This window comes from Manihot esculenta, chromosome 16, assembly GCF_001659605.2.
Source record: "Manihot esculenta cultivar AM560-2 chromosome 16, M.esculenta_v8, whole genome shotgun sequence".
Lineage (NCBI taxonomy): Eukaryota > Viridiplantae > Streptophyta > Magnoliopsida > Malpighiales > Euphorbiaceae > Manihot > Manihot esculenta.
The window spans coordinates 31,102,355-31,119,630 of record NC_035176.2 but is presented as its reverse complement, the minus strand read 5'-3'; positions in this window follow the sequence as shown (position 1 = coordinate 31,119,630).

The window sequence follows — 17,276 nt, the reverse complement described above, 5'->3', positions numbered from 1 at the left end:
TGCTTCTAGACAGCTGAAGAAGCACGAGCTGAACTATCCTACACACGATCTGGAGATGGCAGCAGTTATCTTTGCACTCAAGATGTGGAGGCATTACCTCTATGGGGTAAAGTGTGAGATCTTCACAGATCATAAGAGCCTGCAGCACATCTTGAGTCAAAGAGAGCTAAACTTGAGGCAGAGGCGGTGGGTAGAATTGCTCAGTGATTATGATTGCAAGATTCAGTATCATCCGGGTAAGGCTAATGTTGTAGCTGATGCCTTAAGCCAGAAGTCACTCGGCAGTTTATCCCATATTACAGCAGAGAGGAGGCCGGTGGTGAAGGATTTCTACAAGCTCATGGAAGAATGGTTACAGTTAGAGTTATCTGGTACAGGTGCTTTGATTGCACAGATGAGAGTTACACCCGTGTTTCTAGAGCAGGTAGCTCTGAAACAGCATGAGGACCCTGAGTTAGTGAAGATTGCCAGGACTGTTCAGTCAGGCAACAGTGCAGAGTTCAGATTTGACAGTGAAGGGATTCTTCGTCATGGGAAGAGGTTATATGTACCAGATGACAGCAGTTTAAAGGAGGACATTATGAGGGAAGCTCATAATGCAAGGTATAGCGTTCACCCTGGAGCCACCAAGATGTATCAAGAGCTGAGAAGAGTGTATTGGTGGCCAACGATGAAGAGAGAAGTGGCACAGTATGTGTCAGCCTGTGAAACATGTCAAAGGGTGAAGCTAGAGCACCAGAAGCCGGCTGGAATGCTTAACCCACTATCGATTCCAGAGTGGAAGTGGGAGAATATAGCGATGGATTTTGTAGTGGGGTTACCGGCGACGTCCAACAGGCTAGACTCCATATGGGTGATTGTGGATAGACTGACTAAATCTGCTCACTTCATTCCAGTTAGGAGTAACTATTCTGTGGACAAGCTAACGCAGGTGTATGTAGAAGAGATAGTAAGGCTGCATGGAGTTCCTGTGTCAATCGTATCAAATAGAGGACCTCAGTTCACCTCCAGGTTTTGGCGGAGTCTACAAGCTGCTATGGGCACGAGGTTGGATTTTAGCACTGCTTTCCATCCACAGACAGACGGTCAATCAGAAAGGACCATCCAGACAATAAAGGATATGCTCCGAATGTGTGTGTTAGACTTTGGCGGTTCTTGGAGGCAGCATCTACCTCTGGTGGAGTTTGCCTACAATAACAGCCATCATGCTAGCATAGGGATGGCTCCTTATGAAGCTCTGTATGGGAGGAAGTGTAGAACACCTGTTTGCTGGGAAGAGGTCGGAGAGAAGGCTCTTGCAGGGCAGAGTTAGTCGAGATTACCAGCAGATTAGTGCCTATCATCAGAGAGAGGATCAGAACAGCTGTCAGCAGACAGAAAAGCTATGCAGATGTCTGTAGGAAGCAGATAGAGTTCCAGGAGGGGGATATGGTTTTGCTGAAGGTGTCTCCAATGAAGGGCGTGGTTCGCTTTGGGAGAAAGGGTAAGCTAGCTCCACGATACATTGGTCCCTTTGAGATTCTGCAGAGGATCGGGAATGTGTCGTACAAGCTGGATTTACCTGCATCTATGGAAAGAATCCATCCGGTTTTTCATGTTTCTATGCTATAAAAATTTGTGTCAGATCCGGGCCAGGTTCTCAGTGAGCCTGATGTGGAGATCCTAGGAGATCTCACATATGTAGAGCAGCCCAGATCAGAAAGTTGAGAAACAAGGAAATTCCGATGGTAAAAGTCTTGTGGAACCACCATAACCTAGAAGAGTGCACCTGGGAGACACGAGAGTCTATGCTCCAGCAATACCCATATCTGTTTTGAGGTTAGTTTTCCCCTTTTCTATGTGTTTATGTGCTTCGTGTTTGAGGAACATTCGGGGACGAATGGTCTTAAGGGGGGGAGAATGTAATACCCGGCTAGAGTCCGGCGTCGGAAGTCCTGTAGTCCAGTGGAATTTCTGATGTCGGAAGCCTCTGAAAGGGTACGGATTATGTTTTCCTATGTTTTGAAAGCGTTTTCATGTGTTAAAGTGTTTAAAGAAGTAAGGTTTTGCAAGAAAAGCACCAAGGCAGAAAAGCCAAGGTTCGGCCGCCGAAGGTGACTTTCGGCCGCCGAACGTGCATGGCATTCGGGTTCTCATTCGGCTGCCGTAGTTGGTCTGGCCATCCAACTATAAAAGGCCCTAGGTCGGTCAAATGGATAAGATTTTCTTTCCATTTGCACGAGTTGAGGTGAGACTTGATCTTCCTTGAGTGATTTATGTGTTTTCTCAAATCTTTCATGGTTTTGATGGATTTTCATGTGGTTTTGAAGTTTTTGAGCAAAAGAGCAAGTTTGGAAGCTTGGAGAGTTTGAGAGAGGATTTCTCCATATCTCCACGTAGGGATCGTTCAATCTCTTATTTGGAAGAGGTAAGTGAAGATCCTGAACTTCCTTTCTTGATTTTGAAGGTTTTATGGGAGTTGTATGGGTAGTTATGCATGTTTAGGTTAAGGGAGGTTTTTGAGGATTTTGGTGTATCAGCATGGTTAAGTGTTGTTTGATGTGTTTGTTGGAGGTGTTAGGATAGGTTTAGACCTCTTTATGCATGTTATATGGTATATGCTAGTTGGGAGTAGTTTCTATGCATGTTGGATAGGTTTTGGGTGAAGTTTGCATGAAACAGAGCAGGTTTCTGCCCAACGGGCAAAGCCAGGTTCGGCCGCCGAAGGAAGGTTCGGCCGCCGAAGGAAGGTTCGGCCGCCGAACCCCTTGTGGAGGCAGTTTCGGCTGCCAAAGCTTGCCCCCGAACATGTGGACTTTCGTCTCTGGAGGCAAGGTTCGGCCGCCGAAAGTGTCGCCAAAGGTTGAGTTTCGTCTCTGGACGAGACTTTCGGCTGCCGAAGGTGCCGCCGAACATGCATGAGTTTCGTCTCTAGAGGGGAGTTTCGGCCGCCGAACCTGCCGCCGAAAGTGCCCTGTCCAGCTTCCTTTTGCATGTTTTATGTGCTTGTTCTAGGATGCTTTAGAGGGTTTTTGGGGAGTTTCTTAGAGATGTTCTTGAGTTAGTTTGGTCCCTCATTTCAGTCCACCTGTGTAGGAACGGACCAGAGGAACCAAGGAGTTCAGCAGTGAGCACTGCTTCAGAACCTGCAGAGTCAGTACAGAGTCAGCCAGAGGTGAGTGGAACTGAACTAAATCTTTTAAGATGAGAACTCAAACATTGTTAGCATGTTTCATGCATCATTTATGCCATGTTTATAGTATTGCATTAGTGAGCACGAAGATGTTGCATTAATCAGTGCATGTACAGATCGGGCATAGCTTGGATTCATTAGCCCCCTAAATGAAGACCTGAGGAGCCCTGAAAGGACCAGGCACACGGTACCATAGGGTGCTGAATGAAGACCTGAGGAGCTCCTTTGCGGGTCGGGCAATGTGGGGGAATTTTGAATTAGTCCGTCTGAGATTATGTGCTTTACTTGTGTTGTGATGCATTCCATGAGATCATGTGTTCTAACATGTTTTATATGTACTACTCACTGGGCTAGTATAGCTCACACTCTCCCTTAACCCCAGTCTTGCAGGTTCAGAGTCCAGAGAGATCAGCAGGGTACAGATAAAGAGAAGAGTTATGTAATAGCTAGTGTGGACATGTAATTGTCAAAGATAGTGTATGTTGTATAGATGATGCTTGACCTTATGAGTTGTAATCCCTTTTGTATATACATGGTCGGTTATGAAAATGATTTAATTGTATATGAAAAACCAGGTTTAATAGTATATGAGTGGACTCGCCTAGAGCAAAGATAAGAGCTCTAGCAGGGGTTTTACAGTACAGAGATAGTGTATGCACAGGTTAAGCCTTGGAACAGAGAAAAGTTTTAATGTTTACAGAAAATGTATGATCATGTATGGGTTTTCACAGGTACTCCGAGTTCACAGCAGGCTTGCTACGGGTCCCGGCGGCCTTAAACCGATCTGGATCCTAGCGCCGGTAGCAGTTCGGTTTCCGGGTTGTTACACATATGACCCTAAAAAACCTTCCAAGTACCCTTGTTTCACTTTTGACTATTTATCTTTCTCTTTTCGTTTTAGTTTTACAAATTTATTCATGCTGGGTTGTGTCTATCTTATTCTTTTTTTTTTTTAAGTAACTCTGAAAATGCTACGGTCTTGACGTGTAATGAGAAATTTTTTCAATGGTACAAAAAAAAGTTTTACTATCTCATGTTTCAAATGTAAAATAAATAAATAAACAAGAAAAGAATCAATAAGGTTTCATGTGAATCAATACCGCAATCGGGACTCGCGAAACTCCAACGCCATTCTCTCTCTTCCTAATTTCTAGATCTACATCTTGTAAGCTTTAATGTGTTGTTTAGTCTAGTTTTCTGGCACAGTTAAGGGATTTATTTTTAGCTTGGTTTTCTCATTTGATCTAAAGTTTTCGATTCTCTTTTTGGCCTGTTCTTATTGCTTGTTTTATGATGCCTAGGGTTCTTGTATCTAAGAGGCATGTTTAAAAGATGGTTGTTAGAGCTCAACGGTTGGAAGACCCTCTGTTCTTGGTACTCTCGGCATTATTCACTCTCTTCGACGGCGACGTGCGTCTCCATTGAGGGGGTCCTCAAGGAGCCACCTGAAGGTACCAAGCAGAAGATTGAGCCCCGAGTAGAACAAGTGCTCCATGTTGGACCCGTGGACCCCTAAGTACCCAATTCCCAAAACCAAGCTAACATTAAAGTTATTGAGGGATCATATTCATCTTCAACTCAACCCAGAACTAATACGATAAAATATCTGAACTTATTATCAATGCTGTGGATTTTATTCATATTAATTTTGATCATTGGAATATATGACATTGATGTGGTTTGATCCTATTTATCTTTTTATGGCTAAAAAATTTTGCTTAGTTTTAACTTTGAGAATATGCTATTCAATTGCGGAATTAAACTTAATATGTAAGTGGTAATATATAAAAATGTGTCCTTTTAGATCATGACACTTGTGCTATTTCCCTCTTCTTAATAATAATAGAATACACCGTGAATAAATACATTTCGAGATGAGCAGCTACCCTACCTCTTAAGGACTAGGGCATGAAGAGTATCCTAAATTATTCGACCTTGAATGCATGAGTAAAGGTGTTCGAATTGTCACTTACTCGGATGACCGTACAATGCTTTAAATGCGCGTGTTTTAGCCACCCTAATGTAATGTGTGTCAAAAAATGGCATGGTTTTAAATTGATTCAACATTAAATGAGTCAACCGCATATAATTAATAAGTCATCTGAAAAATATGCTAAAAGTATATATGTTTATTCTAAAGGAACATATCGTAGTTGTACCTTGTATGACCGAGGATATATATACTCCTTCTATCCTCGAAGAAAGGGGTTTCACTTGGTCTTTCTCTAACTTCTTTACTCTCTCTATAACTCCAATTTCAATCTTTTCGAAAAACATTCCCATTATTTTTACTATCCTCACTTATTAAGCTAAGCTCATTTATTTTTCCGATAAAACTCTAATTTCAGTCCATATGTCACCGTCTTGTAAACTCCTAAATTTTAATTTTATCAGTAAGTTTTGTTTGAAATATAAAAAATCCTTTGAGTGTGTATATGAATTATGAAATGAATTTAGAAATATCTTAATATTAGTTTGAAACCAAATTCCTGCATTGATTTGAGTTAATAGGCTCTTTTTTTTTTTCAATTAATCCCAATAATTAAACGTTTTAGTGATTACGTTTATAACTAGCTAGTGATTCTCTTGCTTTGCATAGCAAGTTTTTTTCTCTTCTCTTGAGTGTGGTTGATCCTGTTTTTTTATTTTTCTATATAGTCTTTCATTTCTTTCACGCGTCTTCTTTTTCTCTTCTATTTTATTCTGGTTCTTTAAAGTGTGGAGGTATGGAAGATCGCTTGGTTGAAGAAATTTACGGTCGTTTGCACATTAGGGAGGAGGAGGATAGGTTGGATTATGCTGAGGAGTCTGCTACAGGGAAAAAATCTATCCCTGTTCATTTCCAGTGGTATTGTTTGGTGGGGCGTGTTTTGACGGAAAGACCTATAAATTTCAATTCATTTCAACATGTTCTTGCTCTTGCTTGGAAGCCTACTGTAACGACCCGGAAAACCGACCCGTTACCGGCACTAGGGTCCAGATCGGCTTAAGGCCGCCGGGACCCGTAGCAAGCCTACATACATCCTGTATACCTGTTTAATCCCATACATGATCAACAAACATACTTAAGAATTAAAACTTTTCTTTTTCTTCATACACCAAACTCAACCTGTGCATGCACTGTATTCATTATATACATAAACATTAATCCCTCTGTGGGATTTCATCAAAGCCTCAATGGCAATATAAAATCTGTGTTGAGTTGGTTCACATACACATCATATAATAAGATCATGTACATACCAAGGGATTAACATATACTATGGTCAAGCACAAATCTATCCTCAATAACATAGTTACATAAACATAACTGTTCAAACTTTACATTACATTCTTATCATATGTCATGTCCACATACTCTAGCTATTACATACATATGACTTGACTTCACTCTAGCCGACTTCTTGATCTCTCCTGTACCTGCAACTCTGGGGATAATGGGAGTGGGGTGAGCTAAAAGCCCAGTGAGCGGAAACTAAAAACATTTGTTTTAATTCCTCCATTTTTAGGTACATTATTATTCATTTTTATTTTTATTATCAAATAACTTTTATTTTCATTCTTTTTCTTATTCATGCTTTCATGTATGCGTCATAACACAAACATTTCACAACAAGGATGAACTTGTCACCATTTAGCCCCTATCCTTCTTACTTATACATGCCGGGGGCGTAGAGCCGTAGCAGGCACACCCGGACTTCCATCATCAATCATAGTGCCAGGGGCGTAGAGCCGTAGCAGGCACACCTGGACTCACATAGGCTATCATGTCATACGAGGGCTAATGGATCATTCAATGTTCATCCACATCAACAACAAATTATGCAATGCAACATATTCGTGCATTCTAATGCAAGCAACCTAATATTGCATGGCATAATGATGCATGGGCAATGCTTTATGATTCATTCATTTATTCAATTACTTTAAAACTTAAGGGGTTGTTCCACTCACCTGGTAACTGAAGCTTGACAACGAACTCTGAACAACTATCTCACAACCGGGGGTCTCGGTTCCTCGGGTCCGAACCTACACAGGTGGACTCAAATGAGGCACCAAACATACATGAACGTGACTCTGAAAAGCTCCCCAAAAACCCCCTAAAACATCCTGAAAACATCACATGAAAACATGCAAGAAATGGCTGAACAGGGCACTTTCGGCGGCAGGTTCGGCGGCCGAAAGTCCCTCTGCAGCCGAAAGTCATGCAGGTTCGGCGGCACTTTCGGCGGTCGAACCTCCCAGACAGAGACGAACCTTGAGTTTCGGGGGCAGGCTTCGGCAGCCGAAACTGCCTCCACAAGGGGGTTCGGCGGCCGAAAGTCACTTCGGCGGCCGAACCTGAGTTTCTGCTGAAGGGCAGAAACTTGGCTCCCTTGTGTCCACAGCCTCCAAAACGCCTCAAAACCTGCATAAACTTGATTCTACTCATGCATACACATCATACCAGTTCCTAGGGGCCTCATACAAACATATGCCCCAACTACAACACTTCAAACACACATCAAGCAAGCCACATTGTTCAAAAATCACATAAACCTAACATATGCTCAACTAACTCTAACATGCTTCTCTACCCCTTAAAACTTCATGAAACTCATTTGAAACATACATTGAGCTTAAGATCGGCTCTTACCTCTTGAAGATCGAGGAAGAGACGACTCAACTCGGAGATCCAAGCACGAGAGCTCCTGAGTTTCCAAAGCTCCAAAACTTGCCTTTAAAGCTTAAAACTTGCAATGTGGGTTTAAAACTCAAGAAAGATGGAGGAGATCTAGTGAAAGAACACAAGATTTGAGGAGAGGGAGATCGGAAGCTTGTTGTGGCCGAAAATGGGAGAAAACCTCGCCCATTTCGGCTAAGGGTCCCTTTTATAGTGGCTGGCCAGGCCACGTTCGGGGGCCGAAGGTGCCTCCGCATGCATGCAAGGTTCGGCGGCCGAACTTGGAGTTCGGCGGCCGAACCTGCATTTCCCTCACTCAAAACTTTCGGGCGCCTAAAGTCCCTCCGAAAGCATGCATGTTCGGCGGCCGAACCTGGGTTTTCCTCCAAAGATTTTTCATGCAAAAACTCATTTAATTCTTACTTAAAAAATATGAAAACATTTCATAAAATCATGGTTTTACCCTTCTAGAGGTTTCCGACATCCGAGGTCCCACCGGACGGTAGGGATTCCGATACCGGAGTCTAGCCGGGTATTACATTCTCCCCCCCTTAAGAACATTCGTCCCCGAATGTTCCTCAACTAACATATAAAGCATGGCATCAATCATAACATACAACATATCATACATGCAACACATAGAACAACTAACACTCACCTCAAAACAGATGGGGGTACTGCTGGAGCATGGACTCCCGTGTCTCCCATGTGCATTCCTCTAAGTTGTGGTGGTTCCAAAGGACCTTTACCATCGGGATTTCCTTGTTCCTCAACTTTCTGATCTGAGTGTCTAGGATCCGCACTGGCTGTTCTACATAGGTGAGATCCTCATGGATCTCCATATCAGGCTCACTAAGAACCTTGCCCGGATCTGACACGAACTTCCTCAACATGGAAACATGGAAAACCGGATGGATTCTCTTCATAGAAGCAGGCAAGTCCAGCTTGTACGATACATTCCCAATCCTTTGCAGGACTTCAAAGGGTCCAATGTACCGCGGAGCTAGCTTACCCTTCTTACCAAACCGAACCACCCCTTTCATCGGAGACACCTTGAGCAATACTAGATCCCCCTCCTGAAACTCTACCTGTTTCCTGCGGATGTCTGCATAACTTTTCTGCCTGCTGGTGGCAGTCTTTATCCTTTCTCTGATCATGGGCACCACCCTGCTGGTAATCTCTACAAGCTCAGGCCCTGCTAAGGACCTCTCTCCTACCTCTTCCCAGCAAACGGGTGACCTGCACTTCCTCCCATATAAAGCTTCATATGGAGCCATCCCTATGCTAGCATGATAGCTGTTATTGTAGGCAAACTCCACCAAAGGTAGATGTTGCTTCCAAGAACCACCAAAATCTAGCACGCACATTCTGAGCATATCTTCTACGGTCTGGATGGTCCTCTCTGACTGTCCATCGGTCTGGGGGTGGAAGGCAGTACTGAAATCTAACCTGGTACCCATAGCACTCTGCAGACTCCGCCAAAACCTGGAGGTGAACTGGGGCCCTCTATCTGACACTATAGATACCGGGACCCCATGTAGTCTGACGACTTCATCCACATAAACCTGCGCTAACTTATCCACAGAGTAGTTGCTCCTAACTGGAATGAAGTGAGCAGATTTGGTGAGTCTGTCCACAATCACCCATATGGAGTCTAGTCTGTTGGATGTTGCCGGTAACCCCACTACGAAGTCCATAGCTATGTTCTCCCATTTCCATTCTGGAATAGGTAGCGGGTTAAGCATTCCAGCCTGCTTCTGATGCTCTAGTTTCACCCTCTGACACACATCGCAGGCTGACACGAACAGTGCCACGTCCTTCTTCATAGCTGGCCACCAATACACTCTCTTCAGATCCTGATACATCTTGGTGGCTCCAGGGTGAACACTATACCTGGTATTATGGGCTTCCCCCATAATATCTCCCTTCAGACCAATGTCATCTGGCACACATAATCTGTTCCCGTAGCGGAGGATCCCCTTATCATCAAATCTGAACTCACTATCTTTGCCTGACTGAACCGTCCTGGCAATCTTCACTAACTCTGGGTCCTCATGCTGTTTCTGAGCCACCTGCTCCAGAAACACTGGTGTTACCTTCATCTGTGCAATCAAAGCACCTGTGCCAGACAACTCCAACTGTAATCCCTCACTCATAAGTCTGTGGAACTCCTTCACCACCGGCCTCCTCTCTGCTGAAATGTGGGATAGACTGCCGAGTGATTTCCGGCTTAGGGCGTCTGCCACAACATTCGCCTTACCCGGATGGTACTGAATCTTGCAATCGTAGTCACTCAACAGCTCTACCCATCTCCTCTGCCTCAAGTTCAGTTCTCTCTGACTCAGGATGTACTGCAAGCTCTTATGATCTGTGAAGATCTCACACTTTACCCCATAAAGGTAATGCCTCCACATCTTGAGTGCAAAGATCACTGCCGCCATCTCCAGGTCATGTGTGGGGTAATTCAGCTCATGCTTCTTCAGCTGTCTAGAAGCATAAGCGATCACCCTCTCATTTTGCATTAGCACACAACCCAGTCCCACACGGGACGCATCACAATATACTGAGAAGTCATCATCACCTTTTGGCAGAGCTAACACCGGTGCTGAAGTCAACCTCCTCTTAAGCTCCTCAAAGCTTTCCTCACACTGATCGGTCCATATGAACTTCTGATTCTTCTTTGTCAATTTGGTCATAGGAGCAGCAATCTTTGAGAAGTCCTGAACGAACCTCCTGTAGTAACCTGCTAAACCCAAAAAACTTTTGATCTCGGTCACTGTGGTGGGTCTAGGCCAGTTAGCTACAGCCTCTACCTTCTTGGGGTCTACTTCAATACCCTGTTCTGACACAATGTGCCCCAAGAATGAAATGCTCCTAAGCCAAAACTCACACTTGGAGAACTTGGCATACAAGCCATGCTCTCTCAAGGTCTGCAAAACTATCCTCAGGTGATGGGCATGCTCCTCTGCATTTCTGGAATACACTAAGATATCGTCTATGAAGACAATAACGAAGTGATCCAGATACTGACTGAATACTCTGTTCATGAGGTCCATGAATGCTGCAGGGGCGTTGGTCAACCCAAACGGCATCACAAGGAACTCATAGTGCCCATACCTGGTCCTGAAAGCTGTCTTCGGTACATCTTCATTCCTTATCCTCAACTGATGGTACCCTGATCTCAGATCTATTTTGGAGAAACAACCTGCTCCTGCTAGCTGGTCGAATAGATCGTCGATCCTCGGCAAAGGGTACTTGTTCTTGATGGTGGCTTTGTTCAACTGTCTGTAGTCGATACAAAGCCTAAGGGATCCATCCTTTTTCTTTACAAAGAGCACTGGAGCACCCCAAGGTGAGGTACTCGGTCGGATGAAACCCTTGTCCACCAGTTCTTGCAACTGTTCCTTTAGCTCTTTCAACTCTGCTGGCGCCATCCTGTAGGGAGGGATAGAGATAGGCCTAGTTCCAGGCATCAGCTCTATTTCAAACTCTATCTCCCTTGCAGGTGGTAGTCCTGGAAGCTCGTCTGGGAAAACATCTAAGAACTCACTCACCACAGGCACTGAGACGGGCTCTCTGACATGACTATCTAACTCCCTCACATGAGCTAGAAACCCCTGACATCCCCTCCTAAGCAACCTACGAGCCTGAAGAGCTGAGATCAGACCTCTAGGTGTACCCCTCTTGTCTCCTCTGAAGACGACCTCTGACCCATCCTGATCTCTGAATCTGACTACCTTGTCTCTACAGTCCAAGGTAGCACCATGGGTCGATAACCAATCCATCCCTAGAATGACGTCAAAATCTGTCAAATCTAGAACCACGAGGTCGGCGGAAAGGCATCTTCCCTCTATGAAAACTGGACTACATTGGCAGACTGCCTCTGCCACTGACGGGTCACACTTGGGTCCACTGACCCATAGGGGACACTCTAACCCAGAGACCATCAATCCTACCCTCTCCACGACTCTCGGAGCAATAAAAGAATGAGATGCACCCGGGTCCATTAAGGCATACACATCTGAACAACCAATGATGAGATTACCTGCCACCACGGTGTTGGATGTGTTGGCCTCCTGCTGAGTCATTGTGAAGATCCGTGCCGGAGCTGATGGACCTTCACCTCTGTATCCTGCTGATGAAGAGGCTGACCCTCTCTCTCTGCCTCTGCCACTGGCCTGTGTTGCGGCTGGAGCTACTGGCTGCACCACACTGCCGGAGGTTGTCTGCTGAGACGGTGCTGTAAAGGCTCCTCTAGGACAGTCTCGAGCCAAATGACCCGCCTGTCCGCATCTGAAACATGTGTTTGTCCCTGCCAGACATACTCCCTTGTGTGGTCTCCCACATCTCATACATGCTGTAACCTCTGCGCCAGAGCTTGAGCCACTGCCTAAACCCAGACCTGACTTGATCTTGTTCCAGAACTTATTCTTCTTAGATTTTCTGTGGCCTCTGTCCCACTTCTTATTGCCTGCAACTGCTGTACTCAGAGAAGAAGAGTCTACCCTTTCCCCACCTGGGGTCTTGGAACCAGAAGACTGTGCCACTGACTGTTTTACCTTCCCCTCAACGATAGCACTAGCCTCCATTCTCCTAGCCATATCCACTATGGCATGGAAACTCTCCCTCTCTGCTGACTGTACCAAAGAGGAATACCTGGAGTGCAGTCTCATAATATATCTCCTCGACTTCTTTTGATCTGTGTCCAAATTCAGCCCAGCATATGGCAACAACTCCAGGAACCTTTCTGTGTACTCGTCTACGCTCATGTCATCAGTTTGCCTCAACTGCTCGAATTCTATCATCTTCAATTCCCTTGAACTATCAGGGAAAGCCCATCCTGCAAACTCGTTTGCAAACTCTTCCCAATTCATACTGTCCACTCTCGGGTTCACATAATTCTTGAACCATTCCCGTGCCTTCTTGCACTTAAACGTGAACCCGGCCATCTGAATGGCTCTACTGTCGTCAGCCCCTATCTCATCTGTAATTGCCTTGACCCGCTCCAAGTACACGAACGGATCATCACCGGTTTCAAACTGGGGAGCACCCAGCTTCATATAATCGGTCATCTTGACCTTGCTCCCTCCAGATGAGGTAGGTTTGGGTACTTGTGTTTCCGGGACAGTAGATACTGGTGGTGGTGGAGGTACAACATCCCCTGGGGTAGGGTTTGCTGTACTGGTAAAGGGAGGTGGAGGTGGGTACATGGGGTACTGAGAGTATGGTGGGTAGTAAGGTGGGTATGGCATATGTGGAGGATAAGGGCTAAAACTGGGGTAATCCGATGTACCTCCCATCGAATACCCTGGATGGTGTGAATAGGGTGGGTAGTGATGTGGCTGGACATAACTCGAGGCCTGAGTGCCTCCTTCTGATTCTCCCATGCCCTCTTCCGGCATGCTCACACCTAGACTGCCATCCCTCCTCTGGTCTACTTCCATATCCTCAGACATTCCTCCCTGCACTGTTCCCCTTACTGATCTGCTTCTTCCCAGATCTAAAGACCTTCTAGGGTCTCTAGCTACTCTGTCTCTGTTGGACCTACTGGACATTGCCCTAGGCAATGCTGGAGGACGGGCATCAGTGCCCTCGTCCTGAGGTGGCACTCCAGTCAATCGTGCAGATCGACGAGTTCCTCTCATTCTATCTTCTGAAAAACAGCACATAGCATAAACAATCATTAGCATCATATGGTTCATGTGGAAACACATGAACCCTCATCACATACATAGCATCACATCATAGCATTTATGCACATGCATATCATCATGGCATATCATATCATCATATTGACAGGACTCTACATCCTATCCTAGTGGACATGATTTTCCTGGTGTGCTTGACCTTCTAGAACATCTATGAGCCCGACACTCTAGGTCCGATCATATGAACCTAGGGCTCTGATACCACTCTGTAACGACCCGGAAAACCGACCCGTTACCGGCACTAGGGTCCAGATCGGCTTAAGGCCGCCGAGACCCGTAGCAAGCCTACATACATCCTGTATACCTGTTTAATCCCATACATGATCAACAAACATACTTAAGAATTAAAACTTTTCTTTTTCTTCATACACCAAACTCAACCTGTGCATGCACTGTATTCATTATATACATAAACATTAATCCCTCTGTGGGATTTCATCAAAGCCTCAATGGCAATATAAAATCTGTGTTGAGTTGGTTCACATACACATCATATAATAAGATCATGTACATACCAAGGGATTAACATATACTATGGTCAAGCACAAATCTATCCTCAATAACATAGTTACATAAACATAACTGTTCAAACTTTACATTACATTCTTATCATATGTCATGTCCACATACTCTAGCTATTACATACATATGACTTGACTTCACTCTAGCCGACTTCTTGATCTCTCCTGTACCTGCAACTCTGGGGATAATGGGAGTGGGGTGAGCTAAAAGCCCAGTGAGCGGAAACTAAAAACATTTGTTTTAATTCCTCCATTTTTAGGTACATTATTATTCATTTTTATTTTTATTATCAAATAACTTTTATTTTCATTCTTTTTCTTATTCATGCTTTCATGTATGCGTCATAACACAAACATTTCACAACAAGGATGAACTTGTCACCATTTAGCCCCTATCCTTCTTACTTATACATGCCGGGGGCGTAGAGCCGTAGCAGGCACACCCGGACTTCCATCATCAATCATAGTGCCAGGGGCGTAGAGCCGTAGCAGGCACACCTGGACTCACATAGGCTATCATGTCATACGAGGGCTAATGGATCATTCAATGTTCATCCACATCAACAACAAATTATGCAATGCAACATATTCGTGCATTCTAATGCAAGCAACCTAATATTGCATGGCATAATGATGCATGGGCAATGCTTTATGATTCATTCATTTATTCAATTACTTTAAAACTTAAGGGGTTGTTCCACTCACCTGGTAACTGAAGCTTGACAACGAACTCTGAACAACTATCTCACAACCGGGGGTCTCGGTTCCTCGGGTCCGAACCTACACAGGTGGACTCAAATGAGGCACCAAACATACATGAACGTGACTCTGAAAAGCTCCCCAAAAACCCCCTAAAACATCCTGAAAACATCACATGAAAACATGCAAGAAATGGCTGAACAGGACACTTTCGGCGGCAGGTTCGGCGGCCGAAAGTCCCTCTGCAGCCGAAAGTCATGCAGGTTCGGCGGCACTTTCGGCGGCCGAACCTCCCAGACAGAGACGAACCTTGAGTTTCGGGGGCAGGCTTCGGCAGCCGAAACTGCCTCCACAAGGGGGTTCGGCGGCCGAAAGTCACTTCGGCGGCCGAACCTGAGTTTCTGCCGAAGGGCAGAAACTTGGCTCCCTTGTGTCCACAGCCTCCAAAACGCCTCAAAACCTGCATAAACTTGATTCTACTCATGCATACACATCATACCAGTTCCTAGGGGCCTCATACAAACATATGCCCCAACTACAACACTTCAAACACACATCAAGCAAGCCACATTGTTCAAAAATCACATAAACCTAACATATGCTCAACTAACTCTAACATGCTTCTCTACCCCTTAAAACTTCATGAAACTCATTTGAAACATACATTGAGCTTAAGATCGGCTCTTACCTCTTGAAGATCGAGGAAGAGACGACTCAACTCGGAGATCCAAGCACGAGAGCTCCTGAGTTTCCAAAGCTCCAAAACTTGCCTTTAAAGCTTAAAACTTGCAATGTGGGTTTAAAACTCAAGAAAGATGGAGGAGATCTAGTGAAAGAACACAAGATTTGAGGAGAGGGAGATCGGAAGCTTGTTGTGGCCGAAAATGGGAGAAAACCTCGCCCATTTCGGCTAAGGGTCCCTTTTATAGTGGCTGGCCAGGCCACGTTCGGGGGCTGAAGGTGCCTCCGCATGCATGCAAGGTTCGGCGGCCGAACTTGGAGTTCGGCGGCCGAACCTGCATTTCCCTCACTCAAAACTTTCGGGCGCCTAAAGTCCCTCCGAAAGCATGCATGTTCGGCGGCCGAACCTCAAAGTTCGGCGGCCGAACCTGGGTTTTCCTCCAAAGATTTTTCATGCAAAAACTCATTTAATTCTTACTTAAAAAATATGAAAACATTTCATAAAATCATGGTTTTACCCTTCTAGAGGTTTCCGACATCCGAGGTCCCACCGGACGGTAGGGATTCCGATACCGGAGTCTAGCCGGGTATTACACCTACCAAAGGGGTGCATGTTAAAGAAATGGGGAATAATGTTTTCTTATTCCGGTTCTTTCATCCTTGGGATATTGACAATGTTTTGAGATATAGTCCATGGAATTACCAGCAAATACCCATTTTGTTACGTGAGTTAAAGCCAGAGGAGAACCCAAGGCAGGTGGAGTTAACGAAGTTTGCCATGTGGGTACAAGTCCATGATGTTCCACTGGGTTTTTGGTATGAGAAATACGCTCAGGATATTGGAAATTTTATTAGTTCTTTCATTGCAGCTGATCCCAAAAACTTTACACAAGTCTGGCATGAGTACATGCACATTAGGGTTGATGTGGATGTGCGATTACCATTGAAGCGTAAGCTGCAAGTGAGGAAACCTAAGGGTGCATGGCAATGGGTCCATTTTAAATATGAAAAGCTCAACATTTTTTGTTATTTCTGTGGAATCCTTGGGCATACGGATCGGTCATGTTCTAAGTTATTTGATGTGCTTAATTTTCCACGAGATAAATTTGCTTATGGTCCTTGGATACGAGCTGTGGTTCGGCAGCCGCCGGCGATAGGTGCTAAATGGCTTAGGTCTGAAAATGATTTCCGGCGGAGAAGGATAGGGGAATGCAGGATCTGGATAAGGATCTGAAAGGCAAGTCTGTTGATGTGAGCCATTTTCAAAATTCAAAAAATGTTGAGTCTGATCCTTTGGCCAATAATAGCGTGCATGGGAAGGAGTTGTTTTCCAATTTTGAAAATCTTGATCCAGATCAATTAATGGTTACAGAACAAAAACGTAGGAGAATGAATGAGTTGGATGTGGATATAATGGATGAGGAGGTTATTCCGGAGACTGGAAGTGGATCCTAAAAATGTAGATGGAGCAGGCTCTAGTTTCCAGGCCCGCCTAGCCCAATGAGTAATATAAGCTGGAATTGTCGCGGGCTTGGGAACCCAAAAGCAGTTCGGGCCCTAAAGGACATCGTGTCCGATAAGAAACCCAGTTTTATTTTTCTTATTGAAACAAAAATAAAACAAAGTAGTGTTTTAAAGGTTAGAAAGCAGTTGGGCTTTAAGGGATCTTTTGTTGTTGATCCGGTTGGAATAGGAGGTGGTCTAGCATTGTTATGGAAAGATGTTGGGATGGCCAAACTAATTAGCTATTCACAACATCACATAGATGTCGAAGTGTGTATTGAGGGTATGGTGTCTTGGAGATTAACTGGCTTCTATGGCTTCCCAAATAG